This window comes from Saccopteryx bilineata, chromosome 4 (assembly GCF_036850765.1).
Source record: "Saccopteryx bilineata isolate mSacBil1 chromosome 4, mSacBil1_pri_phased_curated, whole genome shotgun sequence".
Taxonomy (NCBI): domain Eukaryota; kingdom Metazoa; phylum Chordata; class Mammalia; order Chiroptera; family Emballonuridae; genus Saccopteryx; species Saccopteryx bilineata.
The window spans coordinates 50,213,153-50,231,617 of NC_089493.1; the positions used below are offsets into that span (position 1 = coordinate 50,213,153).

Consider the following 18,465-nt stretch of genomic DNA (forward strand, 5'->3'; position numbering starts at 1 on the left):
GGTTTGTTTTATGATCCATTGCATTGGTTTTGTATCATTGTATGCAAATTTAAAAAAATTACCACAAACACTGGCATAAACAGCAAAACTTTATTGTGTTACAGTTCTGGAAGTCAAGTTTGAGGCCTAAACTTCAGGTGTCAGCCAGACTTAATTTCTTTCTGGAAACTCTATGGGGGAGTTTCTTTGTCATTGCCATTGTCAGGAGGGGCTCATTTTCCCTGGCTTTTGACCCCTTTCAGCAATGGTCTCATTACTTATGCCAATATATTCTACTATTCTTTTTATACTTTGTAGTTCTTTTACATTTAATATAATTATTAATATATTTGGATTCATGCCTACCAAAAAAGTTCTCATTGTTTTGTATATAGAAATATAGTTGATATTGACCTTATATTTTTTACCTTGATAAATTCATTTATTACTTCCATGAGGGTTGTTTGTTTGTTTGTAAAAGAAGATCTAAGTTAACAGAAAGGCAGACTATGCTTACAGACTGCAAAACTCAAAACAGTAAAGATGTCAATTCTCTCCCAATATGGTATACAGTATAAATTTAACATAATTTCAATCAAAATCCCAGGACCTTTTGTAGTTATAGACAGCTGATTCAAAAATTAATATGGAAGGCAAAAGAGCTAAAGTAGCCAAAACTATTAAAAACAAATTTTTTAAAAGGAGAAAGTTGGAGGAATCACCCTATTCAATTTTAAGACTTTAAGCTATGGTTATCAAGACAGTCTGATAGTGGCACAGGGATAGATATATAGATCAATGGAACAGAATGTATCCACAAACAATTTCACACAACATGGCCAACCAATTTTTGAAAAAGGTGCAAAGAAAATACAATGAGAAAGGGATAGTCTTTTTGACAAATGGTGTGGAACAACCGACTATCCATATGCAAAGAAAAAAAAGGAAGTTTAGCTTATACTTCTTGTTTTATATGAAAATTAATTCAAAATGGATCATAAGCCTAAATGTAAAATATGAAACTATAAAACTTTTACCAAAAAAAGAGGGGAACAAAATCTTTGTTACTTAGGTCCAAGCAAAGAGTTCTTAAATATGACTCCATTAAGTAAAAAATGATAATGAATTAGACTTTATCAAAATTAAAAACTCTTGCTGTGCAAAGATACCTAAGATAATGTAAAGGCAAGCTACAAACAGGGAGATAATACAGTGTCTGTAAAGTCATGATGCACTTTTGACCGGTCACAGGAAAGCAACAAAACATGATAGAAATGTGAAATCTGCACCAAATAAGAGGAAAACTCTCCCAGTTTTATACCAATTCAGTGCAGTTCGATGTGGGCTCATGCACAAATTTTTTAGGGCTCCTTAGGTAGCTATCCCATGCAGTGATTTTCAACCTTTGTTTCTCACGCACTCATAAACTAATTACTAAAGAAAAAGGGGCCCTGACCTCTTCTTCCTTAGTAACTTATTTATTTGTGCCATGAGATGAAAATGGTTGTATTTAGTCAGGGACACTGACCTTAGTCATTAGTGTGTGTTTGTGCCATGAAAAAAAAGGTTGAAAATCACTGTAGCCTCTACAGACTCGTCACTGACTGATGGCCTCCAGAATGGGGTTTCTCCACCAAACTGCAGTTTCCTTCAACTGCTTATCCTACCGAGTAATGTTATTCCTATGTGGTGGAGCTTCGTTATAAATGCACTGATATTCACGTTGCACTTTGGTCATGCATTCTAATTTAGCAAGCCACAGACACACTAAACTTTCCTCTGTACCATCCACATCTCAACTGGCATGGCCGTGGGCTGCTCCACTGTATACATAGTGTTAAGTCACCATCTGCACATGTGCACATGATGCCACATCATCCTACAGAAACTGCAGTTTGTTTGTTTTTTGTCTGAGAAGCTTTTTACTTCTCCTTCAATTTTAAATGATAGCCTTGCTGGATAAAGAAGTCTTGGTTGTAGGCTCTTGTTCTGCATTACTTTGAATGTCCTGCCATTCCTTTCTGGCCTCGTTTCTGTTGAGAAGTCAGATGTCATCCTTATGGAGGCACCTTTGTAAGTGATAGCCATTTTTTTTCTAGCAGCTTTTAATATTTTCTCTTTATCTCTTAGCTTTGGTATTTTAATTTTGATGTGTCTTGGTGTAGATTTTTTTTGGTTTCTCTTTAAGGGAATTCTGTGCTTCTTGAACTTGTGTGACTTTTTTCCTGCATCAATTTAGGAAAGTTTTCAGCTATCATTTCATTGAACAAGTTGTCTCTAACTGTTGTTCTTTCTCTTCTTCTTCAGGAACCCCTATGTTGCAGATGTTGTTTCTCTTTAGGTTGTCACAGAGCTCTCTTAGAGTTTCCTCAGATTTTTCCGTTTCTTTTCTTTATGCTGTTCCACTTCCATGCTTTCACTTACCTTGTCCTCTGAGTCACTGATTAGATCCTCTGCTTCATCCAGCCTGCTTTTAATTCCTTCCAGTGTAGTCTTCATTTCTGATACTGTGTTTGTCATTTCTGTCTAGTTCTCCTTTATGATTTCCGTGTCCTTTCTGATGCTTTCAATTTATTTATTGAAGTGTTCATTAATTCCATCCATTGTAGCTTTGAAATCTTTAAGCATCCTAAAAATCATTATTTTATACTCTGTATCCAGTAATTTGATTACTTCCGATTTGTCCAAGACTTGATCAGAGGATTTATCTTGTTGAAGCATATGACTTACTCTCCTCTGCCTACGCATTATTCTCTATGACTTGTAGGCTTCTTCCAGCTGTGATCTCCTTACCTAGTAGAGCCTCTTTGAAGTCTTGATTTATTTATTTTCTTCTCAAGTTTTCTTAACTCAGTGGTATTGTTTACTGATCTCAGCAGGGGGCTTATTTGATTGGCAATTTCTTATAAAGTTAAATTATACACTTGGCAGAGTGTTGTCCTATACACCAAGGTTGCAGGTTTGATCCCTGGTCAGGGAACGTAAAGAATCTACCAATTAATGCATAGATAGATATAACAATAAATCAATATTTCTCTCTTGCTCTCATAAATAAATAAGTAAATGTATTAAAATAGTATATACATTTACTATCATATCTAGCAATCTCACTAGTATGCATTTACTCAGAGAAATGAAAACTCACATTCACACAAAAGCCTGTACATGAATGCTTGTAGCTTCTCTATTCAAATTAGCTAAAAATTTGAAACAATTCAGTTCTTCAATGAATGAATGGATAAACAAACTCTGGTATATCCATCCATACAACTGAATACTACTCAGCAATTAAAAGTAATCTGAAGGCATTAAGCTAAATAAATGCATGTGTAACTCTTTCAAATAGCTACATCGTGTATAATTCCATTAATAATCATTTTTGAAAAGACAAAACTAAAATGACAGGGGTTGTCAAGACGGGGAGGGGACGGAACAACTACAATAAGATAGGGATAGCATGTAGTTTTATGAATTAAACTGTCTGAAATGATAAATTCATCAACTGTATATAGAAAAAGTAAATTTTACTGCATGTTCATTTTTAAAAGTAAATTTATGATACTTAAACAAACAACCTTTAAATCATCAAGGTTTTCCCAGGATATTTAGTTTGGATTTTATAGTCTATTATATTTTTCTTGTTTATTCTGGCTAATTTTAAGATAGAGCAGTGACAAATATCATAGCTCAGTCCTGACACGTAGAATCACTAGAAGATCAATAGCCTAAATATCACTTTCTCTAGGTAGCGCATCACCTGCAAAGGAATTTAACCTGCCAACAATCACAACCCCATCTAATTGAAGAGTAAATCCTGACATCTACTTAATGGCATCATAAAAGAACTTCCATTAGAGTTGTCTTTTCTTTTTCTTTTAAAGAATACCGCTTTATAGTCAGAGAATTCCAGGGAGGGAAAAAAAGTTTTGTGATTAATTCTACTTCAAAACCATAGAGAGCATTCTAAAAGTAAAAAAGTAAGCAATCATTTGTTTCCACCTTTATTATCAGGGTAAAAATTACTTGTTTTATTTGAATAAATAGGACAAGGTAAAATAAAAATGTAAATAAGATAACATAGTATTTCAGAATTAATTGTATTCTTCTGCAAGAACTTATTTATCTTACCCCAACTAATAAACTAGAACTGTACCCAACTAATAAACTAGAACTGTAAGCTTCCATTACATACTATACATACACATAGCACAAAACATTCAAATCCATATACTACAGGAATTAATTAAAAATTAAAAAAAAAACAAAAACATGAGTGCAAAGGTACTACCTGTCCTAAACACCTTTATATTATTTAATCTATTTGATTCCTGTTTATTTTAGGTGTTTTTAAAATCATATTCAAATACTTCTATTTAAGTAAAACTCAATGATTACTTGTTTTTTAAGGGATACAATTGTATTCAGTTGTGCTAGTAAATTTAGTAACAATTGCATATTGCTACATTTTATTTAAAGGAATCAGATTTTATAAAAGACCAATCTACAGCTGCAATAATTCTTTTTTTTTTTTCTTTTTTTTTTTTAGAGAGGAGAGGGAGAGACAGAGGAGAGACACAGAGAGAGAAGGGGGGAGGAGCAGGAAGCATCAACTCCCATATGTGCCTTGACCAAGCAAGCCCAGGGTTTCAAACCGGCGACCTCAGCATTTCCAGGTCAACGCTTTATCCACTGCGCCACCACAGGTCAGGCTGCAATAATTCTAAATGAAAACCAAAATACTTCTTTAAGGAACAGTTTTTGCCTTAAGGCCTTTTGTTTTCCTAATATTACATCTGATTAAAAGTGAACTGGCCTGCTTCAAGAACTGAGGATTATTTTTCCCAGAGACATGTTTGGAAAAATATATGCCTTTTATCTGGAACCCTACCCTTTCTAACTGAAGCTATTTGTATGTAGTTGCTTTAACAGCTCATAGGTCATTTTAGTTGTTTCAACACCCATTAAAACTTGCTTATTCCTTCTGTGATCTTCTCAGTATATGCTCAATTTACTAAATAAAGCTGCTTTTAATAATTCTATCCTGACTTTAAAGATTCAATGCATCTGTCAAAAGCTTTACCATAGGACAGTAAATTTCACCTTTCTGTGATACTGCATGTATTTAAATTACTCTATTTTTTCTTTTTTCTTTTTTTTGTATTTTTTTTTTCCTGAAGTTGGAAACAGGGAGGCAGTCAGACAGACTCCCGCATGCGCTCGACCAGGATCCACCCGGCATGCCCACCAGGGGGCGATGCTCTGCCCATCTGGGGCGTTGCTCTGTTGCAACCAGGGCCATTCTAGTGCCTGAGGCAGAGGCCATGGAGCCATCCTCAGCGCCCGGACCAACTTTGCTCCAATGGAGCCTTGGCTGCGGGAAGAGAAGAGAGAGACAGAGAGAAAGGAGAAGGGGAAGGGTGGAGAAGCAGACGGGCGTTTCTCCTGTGTGCCCTGGCCAGGAATCGAACCCGGGACTCCTGCACACCAGGCCGACGCTCTATCACTGAACCAACCAGCCAGGGCCTAAATTACTCTATTTTAATGTCCATAACCACAAAGGATTTTTTCTCTTTTCAAAAAAATCAAGAGAACCTCAGTCATTTTTATCATTGCTCCCTTCACTGATATACTTCCAGCTTTCCTCAAGTTTCCCTGTAATAAGAATTTTTACATATGAACTAAATCCAACAGTATGCTACGCTTTCCTAGACACTAAGATAGAAGTTCACAGAAATCAACAATGTCTACTAACATTTTTTTTTTTTTAGAGCACGACCGCAGTCCCCCACTACCACAAATTATGCAGTCGAGTCGAGTTTCCCACATTTGGGGAAATCGCAGGGGTCAGCACATCTGGAGTGCAATGGATAAGCCTTGCCCTGGGAAAACCACTTTCGTGATCATGGTATCTCCCCTGCCAGGTAAGTATTGTCTACTAACATTTTAAAGATTATAGTGCATTAGTTCATCTTTAAAAAATAAAAGTAGTTATTACCTTTCTTTACCCGTTAGTATCATCCAAACTTTCTTTTTCTTTTCTCTTTTTTTTGAGGAAAAGGGGAGAGGAGATAGTGAGACAAACTCACACAGGTGCCTGGACCAGGATCTACCCTGGCAACCCCATCTGGGTCCATGCTCAAATCAACTGAGCTATCCTCAGCACCTGAGGCTGATGAGCTTGGACCAACCAACTGAACCACTGGCTGCAGGAGGGGATGAGGGAGAGAAGGGGCAGAGGGAGAGAAGGGAGAGAGAAGCAGATGGTTGCTTCTCCTGGGTGCCATGATTGGGAATTGAACCTGGGACATCCATATGCCGGGCCGACACTCTAATCCACTGAGCCACTGGCCAGGGCTGTACCATCCAAACTTAATATGATAACAGCCATCTCTCTATAAGCAAATAAAGTGAATTTTCTATCCACTATTCCAAAAGTTATTTTTTCAGAAACAAAACATGTATAAACATATTTAGGCTATTTAGAGACCTAAAGAGTAATACTGACAAGAAATTATCCATAAGTAATGTTAAATTGCCAAAGAATCATGAAAGAATATTGGCTGTAGAACTTGGTATGCATTAAGGTACCCTAAGAACCCATGTGACATTTACACTGTATACCCCAAACTTGGTGTTACCAGGTATATTTAGCCATTCACTAGCAGTTCTGATTTTTAAAAAATGCTGTAATGGTCAAGTTAGAAATTAATGCCTGGGTAGATTATCTATAAATTGTATATACCTATGCTTACTCAAATTCAGCATTACTAAAATTCCCCATTGCTCCTTTGGTAAACTATGTAACACAGATTTGTAACCTTGACCATCTCTGAAAAAATTAGGTAACTGTCTCTAGAGGTCTTTGAACAATATGTAAGAATCCTGAATCCTGCGGTTTTTCCATGAGTTGACTGACAGCACATAGTGGGAGTGTAATAGGGAACTGTATATGAAGGAAACAGAAGCTCACTCATGTAGTAAACAACAGATAGCAAATCTCTTCCATTATTTTAAAAAGTCTATCCACTCACAGAAAAGCCATATTGAGAAGTTGGTTTTAATGTGCTTCTAGGTTGGCAACTGTTCACTATCTATTGATGAATACTGCTTTAAAGCAACTGCTGATTATTTTTTATTTGAATAAGTACTTTATGGCTACTGAATGCAGGGGAAAAAAGCAAAAGCTTGCCAATTAATACATATAATGACAGCCTTTGTAAAGCTGCCTTTAACACTTCAGTGTTTTCACTAAAAAATAAAATGGAGTAGATGATAATTCTTAAGGCCTTTTTAAGCAGAATCTTAAACTGTCATCTGAATCTGGATTACTGAACTCAAAATTCTTTACTGCTTTTGGAGTAGAACATGGCAGAAAAGAGAGTTAAATCAATTTCCTAACACAGAGTAAAAACAAAAGCCTTTGTTAACGACATCTGTTGAGTATCTAGTATGTAAAACAGTGTTATAATGGCAGGGTGAGGAAAGGGCCAAAAAAAAAAAAACCACTAGATGAGTGAGTACCTGCTTCCAAAGAACTTATATAAATATAAAATACACAAAAAATCCTTTATAAAGTATTGTTATATGTTTTTCACTTTTTTTAAAAAAAATAAGTATACTGCTATATACATGTCTTGTCTACCACAGTAACCTCAGAGTCTACTGAAATACCTAGCACAAAGTAATCAAATATTATTTGTTGGATAAATGAAGACTTTCAACAGTTCTGTCAATACTGATACCCAGCTTCCTTGACTCCAGGAACCTAGCCTCCTTTAATGGTTCTTCAAAAATATTCTTGCCCTTCCACCCTAACCCCCAGACTAGCTTTTCTTACATGGGAAAAGGGACTTTCAGTTATAATTACGGTTAAAGACACTGAGATGGGGAGATTATCCTGGATTATCCAAGTAGGCCCAATTTAATCACACAGTCCTTTAAAGTGGAAGAGAAAAACAGAAGATGGGTCAAAGTTGTGAGGCAGGAGTAGACATTGGAAGTTTTAAAGGGACTTGACCTGTTGTTGACTTTTAAAATGGACAAAAGAAGGCCACAAGTAAAGGAACAGGGTGGTTTCCAGGAGCTGGGAAGAGCCCTCATCTAGCAGCCAGCAAGGCAAACTGCAAGGAAAAGAATCCTGCTCTATAGTTTCCAGAAAGGAACATCACCAGCCCGAAATTTTGATTTTAGCTTTGTGGGAACCCAGTGTTGTCCTACTGACCTACATAACATAATAAATGTTTGTTGTTTAAACCACTAAGTCTGTAGTGATGTGCTATGGCAGCAATGGAAAACTAATACATCCCTTTTAACCTCTATTCTAGCAACCCAAATATATAGCCTCATATCATCCTACACTACACTTCAATAAAAGATCTAAAATTCTTATATGCTTCAATCTGATCACAATCTCCTGTTCTTAACTCTTCTACTTCACACTTCTCACACCTGCCATTACAAAGGAAAGAGCTCATTAAAAGAACAGGTATCTTCAAACAAAATTAGTATTTTCTAGTTACAACGGTAGGTCACCTTGTGCCAACGAAGAGTACTTGACAGCCCTATAGAATGGTTATAATCAAACTGCAAATTTCACATTCTTTGTGACCTACAGTACCAAGGGCATACACAGAAATGTGTTATTAACTCAGTATGTCAAATCCTGATTCACTTACTTTTAAAGGAAAGGCCTTTTGTTTTTAAATTTGGAACCATTTTTTTGCCCCTTTATATTTATACACTTGCTTTAAAATATTAAAAACAACCTCATAAACAATCTGTTTAACAGTAATTAGAATTTATCTAGTTAAAACAACAGCAGAACATGCAACAACACAGATGGCTAAAGACTTTCTCCTAGCCTGATCAGTGTCAAAGAACTGTTCCCCTATTTCATATGTATGAAGAATCTTGTTCAGGCTATCTCATTTACTAAATATATACTTATGAGTGGAAGGGCAACTTTATTAAGAAAGCTTGTTAGGCCCTGACCAGTTGGCTCAGTGGATAGAGCATCTGCCTAGTATGTGGACATCTTGAGTACAATTCCTGCTCAGGGCACATAGGAGAAGCATAATGACCATTTGCTTTTCTCCCTCTTCTCTCTCTCTTCCTCTCCTGTAGCCAGTGGTTCAAGTGGTTTGAGCAATGGCCCTGGGTGCTGAGGATAGCTGGGTTGGTCTGAGCATGTCAGCCTTAGGCACTAATAGCTTGGTTGATTTGAGCATGGACTCTATACAGGTGTTGCCGGGTGGCTCTCCGTTTGGGCGCATGCGGGTCTATCAATCTCCCCTCCTCTCACTTAAAAAAAAAAAAAAGAGCGAGAAAGCTTTTGTTCAGCAAAACTCTTGACTATTTCTCAATGCAAAGACTTTTCTTATTGCCCAGAAAAAAACCTAGCCAAATATATGACTAAAGAATCAGAACGAATGGAAGTCTATACTATTGATTTCACCCTGGTTCCAAGTCCTTAAGCACACTAATACCTTTACTGAGCAGGCTCCCAGACTTAAAGCTTTTAAAAATCCCAATGCTCAAGTTCTATCCCATACCAATTAAATCAGAATATCTGGGCATGGGACAGGCATCAGTATTCTTAAGATCCCCAAGTGGTTCCAGTGTGGTTTATTATTAGCAATGTGGCATGGTACAGGGCACTAAACGGAGTCAGGAGGTCTAGGATCTGGCATTGACTCTACCACCAGCAACCCTGGGTATGTCACTGGGTAGCCACTTCCTCATCTGTAAAAAGATAGGGTTGAAAAAGTCATTTCTAATATCTAACAGGTTACAAGCCTATGACTGAATTACTTAGTTCTTAAGATTAAATTGCCTCAACATTTAAATTATGCAAAAAATTAAAAAATTAAAATCTGTGACTTAATTCTTATTCTAGCCCATTAAAAGCTTATTTTGGTAAGGAAAGATTATCTTACAGTAGAAATTTATTTATACTTTAATTGTGCAGATTTTGATATATCATTATGTATAGATAGGTAATAAAATATATGTGTTGGGAATGACTGGGAAGCTTGAATTATCTCAAAATATAGCTTGCTGTTGACTGTTTCTTGAATTATCATTAAATTATATGTTGCATGTATTCTGATTTTCTTAAATAGTATTCCTGGTTTCATTTAGGTCCTAAAATTTTTTTAAATGATTTTGACTTTTTACCAATACTAACTTATTTCATTAAAGCAAATCACTAATGACACCACGAACATGGGTTGAAAGAATCCCTAAGTAGCAAGTTATTGTTTGACAGTCTCAAACTTAATTTGTACCCCTGGCCAGCCTCTTGCAAAGGCATGCTACCAGTTAGGAGGGTATAGGGGGAAAGGTTAATTCATTCAATAAGTTGAGCACTTTATAGTACCAGGTTTGGGGACTGGGTGGCAGACTTCTAAGATGCAGCACAATGATCTCTGCGTCTTAGTATTCGCATGCTGTGTAATGTCCTGTTCCTCTGAGTGTGAGCTGGGCCTAGTAATTTCCTTCTAAAGAAAAGAATATGGTGAAAGTGATGTGATGTCGCTTCTTTGGGTTACAAAGGACTGTGATGCCCTTGCTGGTACTTTTTCTTGCCCTCTCACTTACTTGCTCTGATCTCAACTGCTTACTCTGAGAGAGAAGCTCTATGAAGAGGTCCCTGTGGCAAAGAACTGAGGGAGGTCTCTGACCAATCCCAACAAGAAATGAACCTGCCAACAACCAGGTAAGTGAGCTAGGAAGTGGTTCTTTCTACAGCAAGCTTTAGGGTGGATGGCTGCTTGCATGCCCAGTCAACTCATTGATTGTAGCTTTCTAAGAGACCTACCTAAGCTGTTACTGAATTTCTGACCTACTGTGAGATAATAAATGTTGTTTTCAGCTGCTAAGTTTTGAGATAATTTAATAAGCAGCAATAGATAACTAATATAGGCACACAGCAATGAGTAAAAGCACTGTACTGAAGAAACCAAAAGTTGAATAATGAATAGGATCAAGACATCAGCAATCTAGTAATAGGTGAGAGATATGTAAATACAATAGTAGGCACTGTATTAATATTTGTTTAATGAATGACTGTACCAACCAAGAGGATTCTCTCTCTGATCCATTCTAATATAGGGGAGTAATCCCAAAAATGTCAAAGGTACCAAATTTCACATTCATACTTTATGTGATTTACGTTCTGACAGATTTAACTCCTTAATTATACTCACATTGGGCTTATAATAAAATAGTTTGCATTCCCCTCAATGCATACTAATTAGGAGGGGAAGAAAAGTTCAGAATCATCCTAGACAACAGGAAGCAATCAGATTCTGATTATAAAAAATAATTTTTTATAGATAGTCCAAAGTGGAAAACCCACATACAACATTTCATAAAATATAACGTTAAGAATTTTCAAAGTCTAGGAGCAAAAGAGAAAATGAGTAAAAATTTCAATCAAATTTTATCAGCATGAAAAAGCCCACTGGGAATATATCTTAAGAATCCTGAAACACTAATTTGAAAGACTATATGCATCCCTATGTTCACTGTACTGTTATTTATGATAGCCAAGATCTGGAAACAGTTCAAGTATCCATCAGTAGATAAGTAGATAAAGAAGCTGTGGTACATTTACACAATGGAATACTTCATAGCGGTAAAAAACAAGGAAATCTTACCTTTTGCAACAGCATAAATGGACCTGCAGATTATTATGCTAAATGAAATAAGCCAGAGAAAGACAAATATCATATGATCTCATTTATATATGTGGAATCTAATGAACAAATTAAACTGACGAACAAACTAGAAACAGAGGATACAAGAAACAGATCAACAGCTGTCAAAGGGGTAGGGGGTTGGGAGACTGGATGATAGAAGGTGAAGGGATTAAGCAACAACCAAAACAAAACAAAAAAGACCATATATATAACATATACAGACAGACAACAATGTGGTAATATCCAGAGGGAAAGGGGGTTGGGGTTAGGTGGGGATAGGCAAAAGGGGAGCGTGGAATGGAGACTAAAGAGACTGTGCTTGGGGCAATGGACACATGCGAGTGTCCAGATGATGTGTTAGTAAGTTTCACACCTGAACCTGTACCCAATTTTAAAAAAAACACAAAACACTTTAAGGAGATTTTATAAATTTGTATAGGTAATTTATAACCTTTGTCTAAGATAATATCATCTGTTTTCCTTCCATTTTTCCAATTAACCAGTATATATACTTCATTTCCTTTTTTAAAAAAAACTATCAGTGATAAAGAAATAAACTACTTATATGAAGCTAAGCAATTTTTCAAAGAGGACTTGACTGAGCTGAGAAAATAATTTTATGAATATTATTTTAACATTTGTATTTGTACAGTGTTTTATATATTTCCACAGAACTACTAAATCTTTACCTATTACTATCTTCATACTGAATGTACAATAAGCATGCAGATATAATCACATCCTCTCCCATCTTCAACATACATACACATACTTTACAGATGGAAAAAACTGAGTCATAAAGAGATTAACTGACTTGCTCAAGGTCAATGAACTATCAGTGTTTCACCTGGACTATAACAGTTCTTTCAAATCTAAGTCCAGTGTTTTCTATCACGACATACTACCTCACCCAGTGATTAAAGAAAGGTACCACAGCATACGTCTTCAAAAACTTGACTGTAAAGGCATCTACCTTCAGGATTGGGTTTTTTCACATTCCAATCTATTATAAAAGTGTTTTGCAGATGTTTACAAATGTGCTAATATTCTTACAGAAAACAAGGGGAAAAAAGCCCAACAAGTCAATAAAAATCAACAAAAGAAAACTTAGTATCCAAAGCAATAGAAACATGAGATTAATGATTATTCTCTGTATAAAAGATCAATGTTTTAGAAACTTCAAACTGTTAAACAGATATCTAATATCACTGTTGCCAGAAGAAGATACTTATTTAACAGAGGCTATTCCAGGTAAAAATCACATACCATTATTGCTAGACCTCATACCAGATGCTTATCTGAATGACCATGGAAATCTGGGCTGAAAATAATAAGGATAAATTCTTTCTGCCCTAGCAGAAATCTAGATTCATTTCTAAAGCCATATCAGGCTTATTGGGACTCTCAAATTGCACATATGGCTGCAAACCCAGTGGGCAATAGCACACTTGGAATTAACAGAATCTGGCCTAAGTGGGGAGGGCCATTCATTTCTAGGGCCAAGTCAGACTAACCTAGAAATCGGTAAGGCTTCAGCACACATGGTTTGGCTCTATGGAATAGTATTTGCTACCTCAGATACTCTTTTCATTCAATACCCAGGGACTGACATGTTAAGTCAACTTCATTACAGTTCCTCCAAGAAAATAAGTGGTTGGAGAGAAGTTAAAGCAATTTAACTATGAAGGTAAAAAAGCTTTACACCTCTTCCAAAGACGACAGGGAAAGAGGAAAAAAGCAAAGAACAGATAGGACAAAACAAATAGCAAGATGGCAGACATAAGCCCAATCACATTAGATGTAAATGGTCTGAACTCCTGATAAAAAGAGACTGTCAGGTTGGATAAAATGTGGTATACAAGAAACACATTTTAAATATACAAACAAAAATTTTAAAATTAAAAGACAGTAAAGATACACCAGGTTAACACTAATCAAGAGAGCTGGAGAAGTATATTTCACAGCAAAAACAATTACTAAGGAAAAATAGGGTCATTTCATAATGATAAAGGAATCAAATCATCAAGAGGCCATAAGAATCTTAAACTAACAGCTTCAAAACACACACAACAAAAACTGAAAGAACTGCAAGAAAGAACAGAAAAATCCACAATTGTCAGAAATTTCAACACTTATCTCCCAAAGATTGATAGAACAAAAAGACAGAAAATTAATAATCTAGAAGATTGAACAACACTAACAACCAACTTGAATTAACTGACATTTATAGGACATTTCATTCGATCAATTATACCAGAATACACATTCTTTTCAAGTACACACAGAACCATTACCCAAGACAGACTACATTCTGAGCCATAAAACTAGTCTCAATAAATTTTAAAGATTTAAAATGATACAAAGTAGCCCTGACCGGTTGGCTCAGTGGTAGAGCATCGGCCTGGTATGCAGGAGTCCCGGGTTCGATTCCTGGCCAGGGCACACAGGAGAAGCGCCCATTTGCTTCTCCACCCCTCCTCCTCTCCTTCCTCTCTGTCTCTCTCTTCCCCTCCCGTAGCCGAGGCTCCATTGGAGCAAAGTTGGCCCGGGCGCTGAGAATGGCTCTGTGGCCTCTGCCTCAGGCGCTAGAGTGGCTCTGGTGGCAACAGAGCGACGCCCCGGATGGGCAGAGCACTGCTCCCTGGTGGGCGTGCTGGGTGGATCCCGGTCGGGCGCATGTGGGAGTCTATCTGACTGCCTCCTCGTTTCTGGCTTCGGAAAAATACAAAAAAAAAAAAAAAAAGATACAAAGTATATTCTCTGATTACAATGGGAATTAAATTAAAATCAGAACATATAAAAAAACAAAAAATAAAACCCCCAAAATCTGGAAACTAAAGGACACACTTCTAAATCTTAAAAAAGGTCTGAAATCAATGACCTAAATTTCTACATTAATAAATTAGAAATAGAAGAGCAAATTATATTATTATTATACTTTTTTATTCAGTGAGAGGAGGGAAGGCAAGAGGTAGACTCCCGCATGTGCCCACACCAGGATCCACCTGGGAAGCCCACTAGGGAGTGATGTCTGCCCATCTGGGACGTTAGCAACCGAGCTCTTCTTAGCACCTGAGGTGGAGGCCATGGAGCCACCCTCAGCACCAGGGCCAACTCACTCTCATCCAGCTATGGCTATGGGAAGAGAAGAGAGAGAGAGAGAGAGAGAGAAGCAAAGTGAGAGGGGGAGGGGGTAGAGAAGCAGATGGGCTCTTCTGTGTGCCCTGATGTGGGAGACTGCAAGCTGGCAAAGCCCTCTCAGTTGAAGGCTTAAGCTAAAGGCTAAGCTCTTTTCCCACAATTCCATATTGGCTATGAAGCTGAGTATTTGTACTAGTCCCATACCCCCACCTCACTTGTTTAAGTTGCTAGAGGCAATTTACATGCCCTTCCTCTCACCACTTGTTTGTTCTGATGTTGGTTGATTTCAGTTAGCAGGGTGGAGGGTTTTCTGCATTTGGGAGAATTCGTGGGTTGTCTTGGAGATGTGACTTTGTATTGGAGACTTCCTTACTTGCATATGGTTCTGCTCTTGCTCTGGCTTGCCATCAGCTTGCAGAGGCCTCCTGATCCCATCCTTTTTCTCTGAGTTTATTTCTTCATTCCCCACCGTTCTCACTCAGGACTTGGACAATTACTAGCCGTGCTGGTCCATGACATCCTGACCGGGAATCTAACCCAGGACATCCACATGCCAGGCTGACACTCTACCACTGAGCCAACTGGCCAGGACCAGAAGAATAAATTAAACCTAAGCAGTAAGAAAAGTTTCTTACAGAAAAGCAAGTAGAAGATAGCAGAAAAATGGAATGACAGAAGAAATAAAGATAAAAAAACAGAAAATAGAAAAAAATCAGAGATAAATGCTAGTTCTTTGAGATCAGTAAAAAGCGAAATAGTAAAGACCCTTTGGAAAACAGATCAGCAGTTTCTTATAAAACTAACCATATATTCTTACTATTAATCTATCAATCAGATTCCTTGATATTGACCCAAATGAGTTAAAAACTTAATCCACAAAATAGCCTGCACATGGATGTTTATAGCAGCTTTATTTATAATTATCAAAACTTGAGAGGAACCAAGATGTCCTTCAATAGGTGAATGGATAAACTGTAATATACGCAGGCAACAGAATATTATTCAGGGTTAAAAAGAAATGAGGTATCAAAAGACATGAAGGAAGCTTAAATGCATATTTCTAAGTAAAGGAAGCCAATGTGAAATGGCTACATACCATGTAATTCCAACTATATGACATTCTAGAAAAGGCAAACTATGAAGACAGTAAGGATCAGTAGTTTCCAGGGGCTGGGGAGAGGGACAGATGACTAGGCAGATCACAGTATTTTTAGGGCACTGGAACTATTCTGTGTGATCCTTAGACATTTGTCCAAACCCATAAAATGTACAATAACAAGAGAGAGCCCTAATGTAAACTGTGGACTTTGGGTAATAATTATGTATCAATGTAAGTTCATCAATTGTAATAAATATACAACTCTGGAGAGGAATGCTGGTAGTGGCGGAGACTGTGCATATGTGGGAGAAGGGAGTGAGTGGGTATACGGTAATTCTGTACTTTCCATTCTACTTTGCTGTGAACCTAAAACTGCTCTTAAAAAATAAAGTCTATTTAAAAATGCTTAAAAAGTTAATGAAACCAAAAACTGGTTCTTTGAGGGCAGTAAAATTGATAAACCTCTATCTAGTTAGACTAATCAGAAAAAAAAAGACAAAATACCAGCATCAGAAATCAGAGAAAAAAATAAACATTAAAAGAACAAGAAAATGTTATGAACAACTTGATGTCAATGAGTTTAATAACTCAAACAAAACAGACAAATTCCTTGAAAGACAAACTACCAAAGCTCACTTACCAAGAAACAATCAGAACAATTCTGTATCTATTAATGATATTTGGCATTATAGTTAAAACTCCATAAAAAAAACACACAAAAAAAACAAAAAACAAAACCAAAACTCTAGGCCCACTAGCTTAATGGTGAATTCTAAAAACTTAAGGAATAAAGAAAATCAATTCTAAAAACCATCCAGAAAACTGAAGAGAAGGGAATCCTTTTCAACTCATTGTATAAGGCCAAATCTCCCATAAATGTAAAAATTCTAAACATTTCCATAATTTAAGTCCAACAATAAATAAAAAGTATTAATATATGACCAAGTGGTGTTTTTACAAGAAAAGCAAAATTGGTTTAACATTTGAAAATGAATCAATGTTAAAAAACTTTATATAAGATTCTATTCCTTAGGCTCTGGCCGGTTGGCTCAGTGGTAGAGCGTCGGCCTGGCGTGCAGAGGTCCCGGGTTCGATTCCCGGCCAGGGCACACAGGAGAAGCACCCATCTGCTTCTCCACCCCTCCCCCTCTCCTTCCTCTCTGTTTCTCTCTTCCCCTCCCGCAGCCAAGGCTCCACTGGAGCAAAGATGGCCCGAGCGCTGGGGATGGCTCCTCGGCCTCTGCCCCAGGTGCTAGAGTGGCTCTGGTCGCAACAGAGCGACGCCCCGGAGGGGCAGAGCATCGCCCCCTGGTGGGCAGAGCGTGGCCCCCTGGTGGGCGTGCCGGTGGATCCCTGTCGGGCGCGCATGCGGGAGTCTGTCTGACTGTCTCTCCCCGTTTCCGGCTTCAGAAAAATACAGAAAAAAAAATATTCTATTCCTTAAAAAAAAAATTCAATTCCTTAATGTGGTATGCATATTCTTATTCTTAAACTGTACACTTAACTCTTTTCTTCATTTAAGAGAAAATAACATTCCTCAAAGAGGAGCTGTAGTAATTTAATAAAAGCAGGTATGAAAAAATGTAATGAAAGTAGGAGTGAGAGAGGAAAGGAGAGTTGGATTCCTCCATTAGAGTAATTTTGAGTTTATTTCATCTCTAAACTTAATTATTTTTTAAAAATGGGGACACTAATACTCTTATTCTTAGAGGAAGAATAAAGTTATATAAATGTTAGATGCTTGGTATGCCTGTACATAGTAGCAGGGTCAACATGTTAGTTCTCCTTTCTTTTCAATGCCTATATATAGTATCACCAATATAACAGGAAAAGACATACTATAAGATTAATCTCCCATTTAGAAAAGGGTAATACCCCAAATCCAACATGACAGATAATAGCAACTAGCTAAAAACCAAAATGTCAATAATCAATTCAAGAAGCATATATGCTTTGTTTTACCGATAGTAATAAGAGAGAAACTATACTTAATACTCTGTAGCTAATTAACATTTAGACTCAGGCCCTGCTTCAGCAGTAGAGCATTGGCCAGGTGGGTGGAAGTCTCTGGTTGGATTCCAAGTCAGGGCACACTGATAGTCATCTGCTTCTCCACCCCTTCCCCACCATCTCTCTCTCTCTCTCTCTCTCTCTCTCTCTCTCTCTTTCTCTTTCCCACCCACAGCCATGGATCAAATGGTTCAAGCAAAGTTGGCCCTGGGCACTGAGGATGTCTCCACAGCCTCGGCTTCAGGTACTAAAATAGTTCCGTTGTAGAGCAACGGAGCTGAGGCCCCAGGTGGACAGAGCATCTCCTGATAGGGCACTTGCTGGGTGGATCATGGTTGGGGTGCATGCGGGAGTCTGTTTCTGCCTCCCTGCCTCTCACTTAATAAAAACAAACAAACACATTCAGACTCAACATCTTTATTAACCAAATACATGAATATATTAAGCAATATTTTATAAGTCAAATTCCTTAATGTCATTTTAATTTCATTCAACTTCAAACACAATGAAATGTGACATCCCCATTTGGTGATT

At 37.2% G+C, this 18,465-nt stretch overlaps 1 protein-coding gene and 1 non-coding gene across 2 annotated transcripts in view; both read right to left on the reverse strand.

The window, feature by feature from the left end:
- Positions 1-18,465, reverse strand: part of GLCE (glucuronic acid epimerase) — a 107,096-nt gene that overhangs the window by 64,504 nt on the left and 24,127 nt on the right. The gene's annotated exons all lie outside the window — the stretch shown is intronic.
- On the reverse strand, positions 5,744-5,908 carry LOC136336764 (U1 spliceosomal RNA). The gene has a single exon (XR_010731585.1). It is a non-coding gene; the product is annotated as a U1 spliceosomal RNA (small nuclear RNA).